The sequence below is a fragment of the Nycticebus coucang genome, chromosome 1 (genome assembly GCF_027406575.1).
Source record: "Nycticebus coucang isolate mNycCou1 chromosome 1, mNycCou1.pri, whole genome shotgun sequence".
Lineage (NCBI taxonomy): Eukaryota > Metazoa > Chordata > Mammalia > Primates > Lorisidae > Nycticebus > Nycticebus coucang.
In genome coordinates, this window is record NC_069780.1 from 88,845,312 (window position 1) to 88,862,570 (window position 17,259).

General features: G+C 35.0%; 1 protein-coding gene across 4 annotated transcripts in view; it reads right to left on the bottom strand.

The window, feature by feature from the left end:
- Positions 1 to 17,259, bottom strand: part of FSTL5 (follistatin like 5) — a 778,095-nt gene that overhangs the window by 14,119 nt on the left and 746,717 nt on the right. The window lies entirely within an intron of this gene.

Genomic DNA, 17,259 nt, shown 5'->3' on the forward strand with positions numbered 1-17,259 from the left:
AAGTTAAAAATAAAGTTTTTGTAATATGTAGGTATCAGTTATAAGGAATAGTATTGCAGTGCTATTAGAAGCAACAAACATATGTATCAGAGAAGATGAAACTTTTTACAGCAAGATACAAAAATCTGTAAGTTAATAAACTGTGGTATGTGTACCCCATGTAATACTATTCACACATAAAAGAAGATGGCGACTTTACATCTTTTGTATTAACCTGGATGGAGTTGAAACACATTCTTCTTAGTAAAACATCACAAGAATGGAAATGTAAGTATCCAATGTAACTCAATACTAATATGAAGCCAATAAATAACCAACTACACGCCTACAGGAGGGAAAAACACAATTAAATTGAAGAGGGGCAAAGTGGGAGGAGGGAGACTGGCAAACTGTCACCCAATGAGCACAAACGTAAGGGCCTAAGAGTATACAGCACACGCCCTGGGTGAAGGGCTCACCTACAACTTGCACCTTACCTAACAAACACAGACGATGTAACCTAACCATTTGTACCTTCGTATTAATCTAAAATTTAAAAAAGGTTAACTTACTTTAATATAATGACTATATTAAAAGGTAAACAACGCTTAATGCTTTCTAGAAAATAAGAGAAAATATGACAGAAAACAGAATAATATTGTATGTAATGAATCACTAACAGAAAAAAGTGAAAAGAAGTGAAAACAAAAATTAGCAAATAAAAAATGGCCATTATTAATGGCCTATAATCATCAAAAGGTTTACAATCTTGTAAATAATTAGGTGAATGTAAATTAAAACCAAAAATATGATATGTATTTTCACCAATTTACAAGCAACAATAATAGTGTGCCAAGTTCTAAGACTGGTGAGGATGTGGATAAATATGTTCTCACATACTCTTTGTAGAAGCAATATTGTTTTAGATTGTTCAGAGAATAATTTGGCATTATCTCATAAAATTTAAATTGTGACTCTGCTTTAATGAAGCAATGATTTCTTTCAGTACTTCCCCTTAATAAATGTTCACAGGTGACCACAAAGTAATATGTACAAAGTATTTATCACAGCACTGGTTGCAATAAGACAATTTAGAAATATTTAAATGTCAAACCATAGAGGAATACTTAAATAAAATATGAAGCATCCACCAAATGTATTCCTACACTGCAGTTATAAAAATGATATTGTGTTAGTATTAATATGAACACAGAGCTATCTCCCAAATTGCTCATTTGTAAGTGAGTACATACCCGAGTATAGAGAGTGCTGTAGGTATACATTTCAATACACTTGTATGCAATTACTTTAGTAAATGACCTCAAAGATTACTTAAAAACCTGTTCTATTTCCTAATGAGAAAAGTGCTATAGGCCTTAAAACAGGAGGTTTTTACTTATTATTTAATACTATGGATATTTCTACACGGTGTGATTATTATTTGCATGTGGGCATCAAAATATATAAAGAAAATATTCAACTTCATTATTTTTCAGATAAACAAAATTGTATAACTGAGACACACTCCTAATTCCACAAATTGGTAATACATAATTTTAAAGAGTCTTCAGTGAAATTGGTACTTTCTAATGTTTCTAATGACAGTGCAACTTGCATGTAGAAAATAATCCATAATAGGTGTAAAAGATCTTTCACATACTTCTGCCCCTTGGGATACTGACTCACTTCTTGTTAACCATTCTGAGGAACTAATAATAAAAATGCATAAACTTTTATGCACAAATATATTATTCATTTATTTATTTATTTATTTAGAGGCAGGGTCTTGCTCTGTTACCCAGGGTAGACCGTGGTGGCGGTGCTGTTAACACAGCTCACTGCACCCTGGCTCACATGGTCCTGCTGCCTCAGCCTCTGCAGTAACATATATATTCTTAACATTATTATCTGTAACCTAAAATTGAATAATCAATTCAAGAGCCCAGATGTAAGTAAATATTTATGTAAATGATGATACAGCCTCTCAGTGCAATAGATTGTACATTTTACAAAGATGTTTATAAAATACTACTTTAGGATTAATAAAATTAGTATAAAATATCACAAAATTACATAAATGACATTATTAAACCATTAAAAATAAAATAAGCAAAGACTAGATGTGGACTAAAGAGTTAGATTATAAATGTCGACCGTGGTTATGTTGGAAGATTGCATTAGCTTGTTCTGTGAGGTTTTACAGTTGACCCTGGAATAACACAGAGGTTAGTGGCTCTGATCTCTTTCACAGTTGAAAATCTGTGTCTAACTTTTGGCTCCCCCAAAACTTAACTACTAATAGCCTACAGTTGACTAGAATCCTTACTAATAATATGAACAATTGATTAAAAGGTATTTTATAAGCTGTATATATTATATTACATACTTTATTCCTATACTAATGTAAGCTAGTGAAAAGAAGTTACTAAGGAAATCATGAGAGAAGAGACACTTGTGGTACCGTACTGTATTTACTGATACAAAGAATCTACACTGTCTGTGTATAAGATGAACCTCCTGTCCAAAGCAGTTACCGCAGCCAGTCGTATCAAGCAATTCAACTTTTCTTGCAACATTGTGACTTTTCTTTGCTTTTGGGAGCACTTTCAGTGTCACTAGCAGCGCTTTGTATGGGCTCAATAATGTGATTCAAGGTTTACATTATGGAACTTAACATAATAAAAAAAAAGTACAGTAGAACCTTGAGAGATCACTTTTTACTGTGATACAAAGTTTACTGGAGAGATGAAATGCTTAATATGGAGATGATTAGTGTCCAAGGTCACTGCAATTTTAAGCAAATCCTCAAAACACTTGAGCTCACCACTATAACAACCAAGGAGATGCGATGTTATTAGAGTAGTGTTGGAACACACTCCAGTAAATTTTATGCATTTACAGTTTAATACTGCATCTTTATGTTTGTGTACATTTCTCTCAACCACAAATTGTGCCATCTGTAGTCTGTGTTTGTATATCTCAGTTATAACAAATTGTATCTTTTTTCTATTAGAAAGATTTGTGTATATTTTATGATAGTGAATAATAGAACAGACAAGCAACTACATATCTTTTGAGAATTCCATCCATACTTTTTCTAAATTTTTTTGATATGTCTAAGCTATGAGTTCCTTTGCAATTTTTTTTAAACTGTTGTAAATTGCCAAAAGATTTTCCAGTACATATACTGAAAAAAATCTACATACAAGTGGACCTGGGCAACTCAAGCCTGGGTTGTTCAAGTGCCAACTGTACTTTTTTTGGTTTATGTTTGGAGTTCAATGAGTATAATTTACTTTTGTAATTAGAAACATAGAGATAGGTACAAAGCTAGATAAATACAAAGATATATAGATGCAATAGATAGTTATATAAAAATATATAGAATCTTTAAAATCTCAAACAGTTCTCATAATTGCTTGTAATTATTTTAATCTTGAATATACATGTCTAAGGGTCAATATATATGTTCAGATGCCTCAGTAAAAAGATTCATCCATGTAAAGACTCCAGAGAAATATAAGTCAAAGACAGACATAATGGATTTTTTTAAGTACCATCATATATTTTGGATGCCAAATTAAATGGAAAAGACTTATAAATACAAATATTTCTCTTATAAATAAATCAACCAAGAAGATAATAAAATTATAAATTAATAGCATAAGTAAATAAAGATAAAGTAACTATTCAATATAGATCAATGAGAAGTATTATGATCTGTAATATCAATTTTTGTAGTAGAGTTAAACTGAAAGTTCTAGGAGATATTGCTTGCACTGATGATTTTAGTAAACAACTCCTTTTAAATAAAGGTAAATTGTAACTGGAGTAAGATGGTATCTCATTGTGGCTTTAATTTGCATTTCTCTGATAATTAGTGATTCTGAACATTCCTTCATATTGGTGCAGATGTGGTGAAAGGGAATGTTCATATGCTTTTGGTTGGAATATGAATCAATACAATCTCTGCGGAAAACAGTATGGAGATTTCTCAAAGAACTAAAAGTAAATCTACTAGTTGATTCAGCAATCCCACTACTGAGTAGATCAACTCAAAAAAGGATAAGAAATCATATAAAAATGATACCTGCTCTTGTATGTTTATCATAGCATAATTCAAAATAGCAAAGGCATGAAATCAACAACAGTGTCCATAAATTGATGAATGGATAAAAAAATAGAATATATATGATGCGCGCACACACACATACACATACCCCATGGAATACTACACAGATACAAACAGGAATGAAACAATGTCTTTTGCAGCAACTGGATGGAAGGTGAGGCTATTAAGTGTAGTAACTCAGCAACGCACAACCCAATGCCACATACTCTCACTTGTAAGTGGGAGCTACGCTACGGGTACAAATGGTCATACAGAGTGGAATACTAGTGGTGGAGAGTGAGGGATGAAAAATTACCTAGTAGGTACAATGTAAAATATCCAGGCAATGGGTACAATAAAAGCCTAAATGTATCTATGTAATAAAACTACACTTGTGCCACCTAAATATATGGAAATTAAAAAATTTCAATGACAAAATTAGAAACAGAAATTTATGTCTGGTTTCAAGACATCATTCCCCAATGTTAATCAGAGATTGTTTTTATATTCTTTCTTAAACCTGTTTGAATTCCAGCCCAGCAGTAACTAATTATTTTTCATAATTTCTTTACTCAAAATGGCACCTTTAATAATTGTTTTTGTCACGTTTTCAATAATATTTGGAGATTTTCCATTTTTTTTAAATCATAGCTGTGTACATTAATGTGATCATGGGGCATCATACACTAGTTTCACAGACCGTTCGACACATTTTCATCACTCTGGTTAACATAGCCTACCTGGCATTTTCTTAGTTATTGTGCTAAGACATTTACATTCCACATTTACTAAGTTTCCAATATACCCTTGTAAGATGCACTGCAGGTGTAATCTCACTAATCCCCTTAATTTTATTGCAAATCTGAAAAGGTCTATTTATTTCAGATATTAAATGCAGCACAACTTCAGAAATGAGGAAAAACAGGGCTTAAGCAGTTGAATTATGTAACTATGTCCTCAATTCTGCTTGAAAACTTAATCTTACAAAATTAGTCACTTTCCCTTATGAATTCTTTTTTAATTGACACAATGATGCTTTAGAGAAACATGTTGAGAAATTTTATGAGGATTAAAGTAGACATTAAAAAACCGAAGTGTTTTTGATACATGTATTATAAGTCTACTTAAATACCATAATGTTGTTGGTTTAATTTTTGTTTGTATAATGGTGATTATGATAGCTAATTCCCAGAATACTCTGAGAATAAATTAGTTCTGAGAATCTCAGTGTGTTAAATCACAAAATTTCTACGAAGGACAAACTACATATAATTGGATTGTTCATAATAATGAACTGAAAATTGGTTGTAGTTCACTTAGATGGAAATTACAATGCTGCTAAGGTTTTAAAATACATAATTAATGCTAATTAAGTTATAAATCAATAATGATAGATTTTTCTTATTTTGCTACATTGATTTAAAATTTCTTAGAAATATTTAATTTGATCTTATTTTTAATTTAGTCAAAGGTTTTTGTAGAGTGATTTTCTTTTCTCAATACTTCCATCAGTAATTAAGAGTAGATGAAAGCAACAAAGGAACGGTTACTGGAAGGATCTGGCTGAAGGTGTCTTCCCAACATTTGTGATGAGGGTCTGCTAGAACAGGAAATGAAACACACACACACTTCAGAAAATGCAATGTTTGCAACAAAATAGATAGTTTAATAAATGAAGTACAGAATATATTTTTAGAATTATTTAAAATAAAAACTATTCGTTTACATATAAAATATCACAAATCTTTTGAATTATTAATAATATAAAATGTTTGACTTCCCTTGAGGGCTCTACATAACTGGACTTTACTGTAAAATATTAGGAACTCTCCAGTGCATTTGTAAACAACACCATGCTGTGTTTTGTTTTCATCATGTGTTCTTATCATCTATAGATGATACAATATCTTTTGCTTTGAGCAATAGTAGAATTTAGTAAGATGTGTTTCCCTGAGGCAAGCACTCACACTCTACTTGTATTTTCACTCTAGTCCTCTGTCTCACATTAGCTTTATGAACTCCACATACTCCCTGTGCTGTCCTAGATCCTTCCACTGAACCTGATTTCTGGCAGTTGCCACCTCCTTTTAGAGAGCTTTGAAGATATAGACACAAATTCTACCTCTCCTATCTACTACCCAACTTTAGTCAAAGTATTTAGCTATTCTTTGAACTCAGTATGTTTTTCTGAAATATCAAAATAGTAATTAGTACTTAAGAAGATCACTCATATTTAATGAATGTAAATCACAGTAAAAATACTTAAACAATGTGACCATAGCTTTATACGCTTAGATACTACAAAAGGTAGTATCATTTTTCTGTATTCTTCCTATGGAATTTTTCCATTTTCATACTTCCTAGACACAAGTAGAATTTCTTGCTGGAAGACAATAGAAAATTTTTTAATGTTAGCAGATGAGAAAATTTTAAAAATTAGAAAACTAATTATTCTAGTAGTTATGACTTAGGTCATTGATATTTAAATGTATCCAAAGTAAACTAATTCCTTGCACTTCCTTTCTGAAATGTTCTCCAGAATTTATTTTTTTTATTTGCTTTTATTCTATTGCTGTTCTATTTTAAGGATGGAATTCCTCTCGCCTTCTTCTCTTCTTATAAGTAATTTAGGATTTATAATAAGAAATTATGTACCTATCTTTTTTAGATATAGGGATATGGATAACTTATTTTGAACTGAAATATTTTTATGGTCTAGTTATTAGAAAATCATATGCCAAACATATTGCTATAGAAAAATCACATCACCACACATTCCATTTTTAAAAATTAATTTGCAGATTTTACTAAATGACATCAGCTAAAAACAATGCTGTAGGGAATCTAAGGTCCTATCTCTCCCCACAGATAGAATTAAGACTGCCAGAACCAACTTTGTCAAAACCTTGGAAAACCATCAAAGGTTTACAGCAACCAAGGCTATATTGAATTAAGAAAAAAAGGCTAATTGGGTGTATTTGGCAGGCTCTATTTTAATTTATTACAGCCTTGTCCCATTCTTTTTCCATGAGTGCTGGCAGTCTTGAAAATGGCAGCCACATTCTCAGTATAATGTCTGATTCGAGAGGTAGCCCAAGGGATTATGTTGGTGCATTTTGACTTGTCTTAGGGCTCACTAAAGGATGAATGCACAGGCCTTATTCTTGTTTCAACTACCAAAAAAGAACTCTCTCAATGAAGGATATTGAGAGAGAAAGGGAAAAGCTGTTGTAGCCTGTATCAAAAGATTAGAATCAGGCCAAGGTCAGACACATGGAAAGACCTGTCATAAAATTCTTATATGGGACTACTTTGAAAAACATAAGTTTTAGAAAGAGCTACTACTTAATGGGGATTCAAGAAAGCCATGCCTATTAACAGGCAGGATGTATGCGCAAAAAGATATGAAAAGGTCCTAAACTTTTATGTACCACTGACCTTTAGATGTAAACAGAAAGTGGAGGCTAAGGATACACGGCCTGGCTAACAGTTGAAGGAGTAACTCAACACAGGGTCAACACAGGCCCAATCTATGGCAAAGTCCAGAAGATTTTTTGTTTGTTTGTTTGTTTTTTGATTATCCATATTTGTTCACTTTAGGCACTTAGAAAACCTCTGCTAAACCACAAGCTCACCACAAGTTAAAGAAACCAAGATTTAAGTGGCAGTATTTAATAAAAAATAAATCATTTACAAAGGTAGTTTATAAAAGTGACTAAAAAGAATACACTATACCCCACAGAAAACAACACCTACTAACTCTGAGGAGGGGGAAGGATCTGATATCTACTGTTTCTGATACACGGTTCAGAAATCAGGCTTATCACAGACCCCATCTCAAGGCACAAACAGGCCACATTCAAGCATGATCCTGAAAAAGCAGCCTGGTCAATTCTGGTGGTTCCTCCTGTAGTAGGGAGCATGCACCCTAATTTTTTACGTGAGGCAAAAACTGCGAGGACCACATTATTGAGCTAATTTTAGGATCATTTTTTGCCTGCAGACCTCTGGCCAATTGTGACATACTTCCTCAAACCCCCCTGCCCCCAGGATAGGATTTAACCCCCTAGACTGAAGACATGGGGTCTTCCCACTTGGGGTCCCCCCTCTGTGGCCAGAGGAGTTTCTGTTCTCCCCATTTTTGCTGATCAATCTTTCCATCAGTAAACTCTGTTCTGTCACTTATCTCTGTGCTCTGTGGATTCATTCTTTAAATTTCCCAGGCCAAGGACTCAGCAGAGAGTGACATTTCCACATTATAGGTTTCAATTTTTACTATTTAAATTAAAAGTTATGGTTTTATCTTGTAAAGAAAGAAGATAGCATGGATGGGGGCAGAGAGAAATAAACAGAAACAATTCATGAATAAAAATAGAGTTTGAATTTATTAGGCAAAGACTTTAAATCAACTGTCTGAAATTTGCTCATTGTGTGAAAGGAAAACATGGTTAGAGAAAAAAGAACTAGAGGAAACTAGAGTTGAATAACATGTGAACAATAAATCACAAGAAAGACATCAAAGTTAAAAAGGAAAAAACAAAACTTCTAGATTGGAAAATTATAATAATGGAAATACAGAGGTGCCAATAACACGTATACATATTTTAAGAAAGTAAAAATCTATTAAAATTATAATACTCAAGTCACATTTGATGTGCAATTATAAGAGATATAAGATATACAATATATAAGATAACAAATGTTATCAGTATATACTGAGTATTAGAATTTTAGTATAGTCTTTTCCTTTCGTAGAGTGTCTATACATTTTTTGGCACCCACAGTCTATAATATTTTCACTGGAAAGTTCAGTGGCAGATTTGAGCAGGGTGAAGGAAGAATCAGCAAATTTATAAAGAGGCAAATAAAATTATTGTAAAGATTAGAAGAAAAGCGAATAAAAAAAAAAACAGTTGAATGACATGTAGTATACTATCAAGTGGTTTTAAAATGCCAGTTATGGGATTTTCCAAAAAGAGAAGAGAGAGATAAAGAAGAGGAAAATGTATTTGAAGAAATATTGGCCCAAACTTCCCAAATTCAGTAAAAAATATATGAATCTGCACATCCAAGAACTTCAAAGAATTCCAAGAAGAATAAATACAAAGAGATCTGCATCAAGACCTAGTCAAACTACCAAAAGGCAAAGAGGTTCAACCAGTATAAATGTACATGCACAAAACAACAGAGACCCCAAATACACGGAGTGCCCAAAGCACATATGCACATTTTAAGCAAGGAAAACAGTGTATTAAAATTGTATATACTCAGTAATACTGATAACCAAAAGATGAATACAAGTTAAGTTGAACACCCATATAATTTCAGAGGTCAAATGTGATGTGAGTACTACAATTTTAATACCGTTTTTTTCTTTGCTTAAAAGGTGCATACATTTGGTGGGCACCATCTATATATGAATTAAATATTGCCAAAATTAAAAAGAGAAATAAACAAATCTACAAGAATAGTTAGATACCTCAATACTCCATGTTCAATAATGGATCAAAAAAGCAGTCTGCTTTCAAAAAGGTAACAGGGGACTAGAAAAAGACTGTAAATTAATAAGATCTAACAGACATATTTAGCAAACTCCACCCTTGAGACAACAGAATACAAATTCTTCTCAAGAACATTAGGAAAATTCTTCAGAACGGACCATTTGTTCAGTCACAGAACAAGTCTTAGTAAATGCTAAAAGATTGTAATTACATTAAGTATCTTCTCCAACAACTGTGGCACAAAACTAGAAATCGATGCCAGAAGGAAAGCTGGAACGTTCACAAAGATGAAAATTAAAAAACACACTCTAAGAAACCAATGAATCAAGGAAAAAATAAAGCAATGGAGTTAGGAAATACTTTAAGACAAATGTAAATAAAAACACTCCATACTAAGACTTATCACATGCAATGAAATTAGTGATCAGATAGTTCATTGATGTAAATAGAACATCTCAAATTAATAACCTGGCAACAACCTAGAAAGAGAAGAACCAACTTTATAAACCCAAAGGCAATGGAAGTTAATAATGAAGATTAGAGTGGGAATAGATGAAGCAAAGTATAAAAAACAATAGAATCAACCCCCCAAAATTGGTTCAGTGAAAAGAACAACAAAATAGGCAAATAGATAACTAATCTAATTAGGACAAAAAGAGAGAAGACTCAAGTTACTAAAATCAGTAATGAAAGTGAACATTATTGCCAACCTTTAGGGAAACAAAAGGTTAAAGAGAATGCTTTTGAACAACTGTATGCTAAGAAATTAGATAACATAGCTGAAATGGATAAATTTCTGGATAAACATTGCTTCCAAAACTCACTGAAGAAAAAAAAATAGATCCTGACAGACTTATAGAAGGTGAAGAGATTGAATCAGTATTCCAAAATCTTCTAGCACAGTCAATATAAGATCAAATGGGTTTACTGGTAAATTATACTAGGTATTAAGGTAAAATTAACGTCAGAGCTCCTGAAACTCTCCACAAATTACAGTAAAGAAGATAACCCTTCCAAACTCATGTTAGAAGGATATCATTACCCAGCTACCAAAGCCAAAAAAGAAAACTACAAAGTAATATTCCTGTAAATATAGATAAAAAATCCTCAACAAAGTACTAGATAGCTGAACTGGCAAGTATAGTTAACGGATTATACATCATAGCCAAGTGGGGATTAATAAAATACAACACACGTGATCCTCATGGTTGATACAGAAAAGCCCTTCATAAAATCCCTTTCATGATTATAATCCTCAGCAAACTAAGAAAAGAAGAAAACCTCATTAATATGGGGAACGCATTTATGAAAACCCACAATTAATGTCTATTTGGTATGACTGAGTGAAAATGACAAAGACACAAAAGAATTGAGAAAAAAATTAAAGATGAGAACAAGACCAAACCAGCAATCCCAGAACCACGAAAACTGGCAATTAATTTCTTTGTACATTGGCAAAGAAATGAACAGACTTACTATTTTCCTCCTATATTGATATGAATTCTAATAGTGAAAGAGAATATACTAATCCAAATTTCTAAAGATTGCTCCTTTAGTGAAAAGGTGTGGTTTGCAGTTTGTCTGGCTTTGAGTCCCAGTTTCCTACACCGTAGTTCACAGCATCTTGAAGAAGTTACTTTCTTTGAACTTGGGTGCTTTACTTTCTTTCTTAACAAGGTTTCTTTGCTTCTTTCCTAATAATGCATAACTAGTGATCAGAAAATATGTGTCTGAAATCTGGTATATTATTAGTGCTTTGTAAATCACAGCTAGTCTCACTAAAGAGAATTGAGAAATGTCAAGAAAATACATTAAAATTATAAGGAATGCAAATATCATTCACTTGCTTATTCTTTTCATGAATTTAGATCATTTCCCTGAGAAAAGAAGGTACGTAAATAGATTGAATAGGTACAATTTTTCCCTTTGGGCCAGGTTTTTTGTCTGTTCACTTTTGAGGCTTACTTAGTTACTTTGGGTTTAAAATAATTTCCCATCTTTTACCTACTCAAAGAGAGCTGTGTTGTATTATGAGGACTATATATATGACATTTCGATACACCAGCTGCTATTTGACATTGTTCTTAAATTTATGGCTATAACTGTTAAGTGAGTGATGATGGCCCACACAGATCTCTTTATTCACAGAAATTAATACTCACATTTTTTAAATGCCATATGGAGAAGTATTTCTGTTCAGAACATTCAATATATGAGACCACGTACAAGTCTGATTCTACGTCTTTATTTGTTGAGATTTTTTTATGCCAATCCATCACCATTAATAGATGGATTAGCAACTGTTTTCCCTGAAGCACATAATCTAGTGCCATACATGATTTTATCATTATTATGCCAAAGGTAAATTAAAACACTTCAGCTGGTGGAGGAGTCATCAAATGCTGCTCATTTCTTATGATGACTATGACATGTGAAATGTACTGTCAGATTGCCATGGCTCATCAGAATGAACAATTCAGACAATTAACAGACTAAGCAGCCTTTCATTTGATTCCTTTAATTTCTTTGTGCCATTTATATTTTATTTTACTTTGCTTTAGTTTATTATTTTATTCATTTATTTATTTTGAGAGTCTCACTCTGTTGTCCTGACTAGAGTGCAGTGGCCTTATCATAGCTCATTAGAACCTCAATTTCCTGGACGCCAGTGATCCTTCAACTCATCCTCCCAGAATATGCTAGAATCACAGGCACAAGCCACTGTACCTGTATCTTTATGCCATTAACAACTTTTCAATTGTCATTTTATATTTCTCCCAAGCTTTTCCTGCTAATTTTGTTCGTTTCTTCTCAAGATTTTATTCCTCTCTTATTTGGCCATTTTATTTAAAGACGATTGAAATCATTACTTGTTTTCATATCACATGATACCTTCGGGTACGTAGAATAAGTCAGTTGGAAAAGGAATGCATGAATACAAATCATTGTCAAATGAAAATTTGTAAAGTAGATGATAATCATACAAGAGCACAGCCCTCAACAAAGCAGTATAAAGCACTTGGCCTCTGTGCGGGTAGGAGGCGCTGCTCACAAATTTGCTCTACAAACACGTATGCCCCGACTTTACCCAGCACCATTAGGATTGCCTATACTCACTGATTCACCACAACTTGAGTAAATCATTATCTTGTTTTTTCAAATCATTCTTCCATCAATGTGTGGATAGCTCACATTTATTTCAGCATCTAATATGAGAGTTGTTTTGTGTTTTTATCAGAAGCTTGCTGATATTTTTATGACCAGAAATAATGCTGCAGGAACTTAAATCTTGTCTATATCTACTAGCCTATGGTAAAATTGGTTTCATGATACATCATTTAGCTTAAAGTCACAGTTTCCAAGAACCTATCCATGAATGTAAGTGAGAACTCACTGTCTCAGAAGCATTATTTGGATGAAGAAGGAGCAAAACGCATTCCAAATGTAAGGAACAACATAGGCAACGTAGTCTAATCACAAATACAAGCTGTCTAGCATTACACAAGTGAAATACCTACAGCAGAAATTTATTTCATTCTTGTTTCTAAGCGCCTGTGAGGTAAATCTTGGGCTGGCATAAGTGCAGTGCTTATACTCTTTGACACGGAGCTTCAACATAAGGGACATTCACCATCTCATGGATTATTCCGGCCCACACTTCCCAGACATCTCTTAAGCACTCTTCTCAATCACATTTCAACCTGTTTAGGGAGAGCTCCCAAGATCACCTGTAATATACACATAATCCCTCAAAAGAAGGGTAGGCTGAAGAACTTCTGTAGCTGCTCATTACCCATGGCGCTGAAGACATATTTCTCCCTGGCACCTCTCATATTTGTTCATTCTTTATGGCCTCTTTACTATTTGCTCAGCCTTTTGTGCTGTTTTACCTAAACCATATATGTTAATATATTTGTCTACATAGATAGCACAAATATAATTTTTTAACAATGACATGTATTTCTGCATACCTTTTTTTTGTTTGTTTGCTTGTTTTTGTAGAGACAGAGCCTCACTTTACCGCCCTCCGTAGAGTGCCACGATGTCACAGGACCCACAGCAACCTCCAGCTCTTGGGCTTCCATGATTCTCCTGCCTCAGCCTTCAGAGCAGCTGGGACTACAGGCGCCCACCACAACGCCCAGCCATTTTTTGGTTGCAGTTTGGCCGGGGCTGGGTTTGAACCCGCCACCCTTGGCATATGGGGCCGGCGCCCTACTCACTGAGCCACAGGCGCCGCCCTGCATAGCCGTTTTTAAATATGGAGTTTTAAAAATTGTGCAGAAAAATCAAGAAGAGTACCAGCAAATCAAAAAGAAACTATCCAGGCGTGGTGGATCATGTCTATGATCCTGGCACTTGGGGAGGCCAAGCTCAAGGGGAAGCTCAAGACTAGGCTGAATAAGAGAGAGACTCTGTTTCTAAAAGTGTTCAGGCATTGTGGTGAGCACTACTTGGCAGGCTGACACAAGAGGATTGCTTGAGCCCAAGAATTTGAAATCGGAGGTTGCTGTGAGCCATGGCACTCTGCTAAGGGCAATAAAGTGAGACTCTGTCTGGAAAAAAAAACAAACAAAAAAACACCCCCAAACAGAAAAGACTTCTAAGAAAAAGATTACCTTTTTTTATTACTAACATATTCTGACTACCCTGTCCTTGAAAAATCACTGTCCTGAGGTCCTATCTTTGAATTCTGCATTACCTTAGTAACCATTTGCCACTCCTGTACTCTTTTTTTTTTTTTTTTTTCAAAATATTAAGGAGATACAAAATGTTTTGCTACATGGATAACATTTACAATGCTTAAGACAGGGCTATGACTGCTCTGATCACCCAAATAGTGTTCTTTGTGCCTGACAGGTATGGCTCTACCCTCCCTTCCTCCCTCTTCTTCTCAATTTCCAGTGGCTTTTAGCTTCTCTCTGTGCTCATGTGTGCCCATCAATTAGTTCCAAATTATTAAAGAATACATGTGGTGTTTCTTTTTCCATTCTTGCAATACTTCACACAGGATAATGGTCTCAAATTCCATCCAAATTGTCTCAAAAGACATTAATTCATTTCTTTTTGTGGCTGAGTGATACTCCATGGTATCTGTATGTCACATTTTGTTAATTCACTCATGGATTGATGGACACTCAGAGGTGGATTGATTCCACATCTTTGCAATCATGAATTGTGTTGTAATAAAAATTCAGGTGCAGATGTCACTACCTTTTTGATAAAGTGACTTCTTTTCCTTTGGGCAGATACCCAGTAGTGGGAAGACTGAACTGAGTGGTAGGTCTGCGTTTATTCCTTTGAAGAATTGTCCACACTGCTTCCGAGGGACACGGTGCTAATTTGCAATCCCACCATGTTAGGTGTTCCCTTCTCTTTGCATCTGTACCAGCATTGATTGCTTTTTGATTTTTTAATAATAGCCATTCTGATGGGGTAAGGTAATATCTCACTGTGACTTTAATTTGCATTTCCCTGATGATTAGTGATGTTGAATCCACACTCTCAAGGTCTAATCTAATCTCCACAACGAGTAGTGACATTTTCCTAATGAAAATCAGGACGTATTAGACCTTCGATCAGTATCTGCAATGGCTTTCACTTCACTCAGAATAAAATGCAGCCAACCCCACCTACACATCTCCTCCCCTGACTCTCGAGCTGGAATTCACAAGTCCAGGATTCAGAAGGTGAAAACAAGAGTGGTGCCACTCACTGTTAGGATCAGAGACCCACTAGCCAAATGTCCTGTCCCTGCAACTTTAAGCACTGCTGACCTAGAGGTCTTAATTCCATGGGGAGGAAAGCTTCCAGGAGGAGACACAGCAATGATTCCACTGAACAGAAAGTTAATACAGCCACTTGGTAACTTTGGGATTCTCATCCCACTGAATCAACAGGCTAAGAAGAGAGTTACAGTGCTTCTGGGGTGATTGATTTTTATTCCCAATGGGAAACCGGGATGGTACTATGCAACGTAGCATCTCCTGGAAGACAGGAGAACCTTGGTCTCTTTTTCTCTTTTTTTTTTTTTTTTGTAGAGACAGAGTCTCACTTTATGGTCCTCGATAGAGTGCCATGGCATCACACAGCTCACAGCAACCTCCAACTCCTGGGCTTAAGCGATTCTCCTGCCTCAGCCTCCCAAGCAGCTGGGACTACAGGCGCCCGCCACAATGCCCAGCTATTTTTTGGTTGCAGGTCAGCCAGGGCCGGGTTTGAACCCGCCACCCTTGGTATATGGGGCCGGCGCCTTACCAACTGAGACACAGGCGCTGTCTGGAGAGCATCTCTGAATATGATACTGTGCTATGGTTAAGGTCAGTAGAAAACTATAACGACTTACCCAGGCAGCACTACTTATAATCCAGGCTATTCAGGAATGGAGATTTGAGTCCTCCAAACCAGGTAAAAATCCATGGCCTGCTAAGGTGCTTGTGGAAGGCAAAGGGAATACAGAGTGGGTAGTGGAAGAAGGCAGGTATAAACACCAGCTACAACCAGGTGCCTAGATACAGAAACGGTCATAGTATTTCCTCCTCAGTTCTTGATGAATATGTGTGATTGAGTGTGAGGATGTGTACATATTAAGCACCTATTTTGAATATATTATTTGATTTGAAGAGGGAGTTTTCTTTCCCCTCTTATTTCCTCATCATGTAACATATGATACATAACATACAATATTCTTTAATACAAAGAAATATATAAATATTTATTTCTTTGTTTTAAAACATTCTTTTTTCACTCTTTTAGTTATTTTGAAGTATACCTTAACTTATCATTGATTATAGACACTTTGTGGTACTATCAAATATTGTTTATTCCATCTAACTCTATTTTTGCACCCATTAACCATTCCCACCTTATCTCCCCCTCCCCACGACCATTCCTGTCCTCTGGTAACTGCCTTTCTACTCTCTGTCTCCAGGACTTTATATGTTATTAGTATTTATTGTTAATTTTATGCATGGACTGGAAACACATTATAGCACACTATTTACATTATAGAATATCGAGCAAAAGAGTGAATATCATTCAAGGACATTCCCTCCTCTTTAAGGAAGGGTAGAGACTAGAAGGGTAGAAACTAGTACGTTTTCAGTGGTATACCAGATAAGTATATCACGTTAGGTGGAATTATGGCCTTGTTATTGTCTTTATTTACAGATTTGATACAGTTCAAGGAGGTGAGCACTGACGACCAATTGACAAGGAGTGGACGTGTCACAGTTAATTTTATGTGTCCACTCAACTGGGCACAAGGAGCCCAGATATCCCATTGAACGTTACTCCCGGCAATGTCTGTGAGGGTGTTTCTGAAAGAGACCATAGCATTTGGATTGGTGAGCTGAGTAAAGCTGATGGGTCTTCCTAATGTGGGTGGGCATCCTCCAATCTGTTGAGGATCTGAACGGAACAATAAGGAGGAAGAAATTTGAATTTGCTTTCCTTGGGACTGATGAGCTGAGACATGATCTTCTACTGCCCTCCCTGCTCCTGGCTCTCAAACCTCCAGAACTGGATCTGCATCTATGCCATCAACTCATAGGCCTTCAAAGTATACCACTAGCTTTTCTGGGTCTCCAGCTTGCAGACAGCAGACTGTGAGACTTTTCAGCCATCCTAGATGTGGGAACCATAATTATTATGTGTGCCTTATAATAA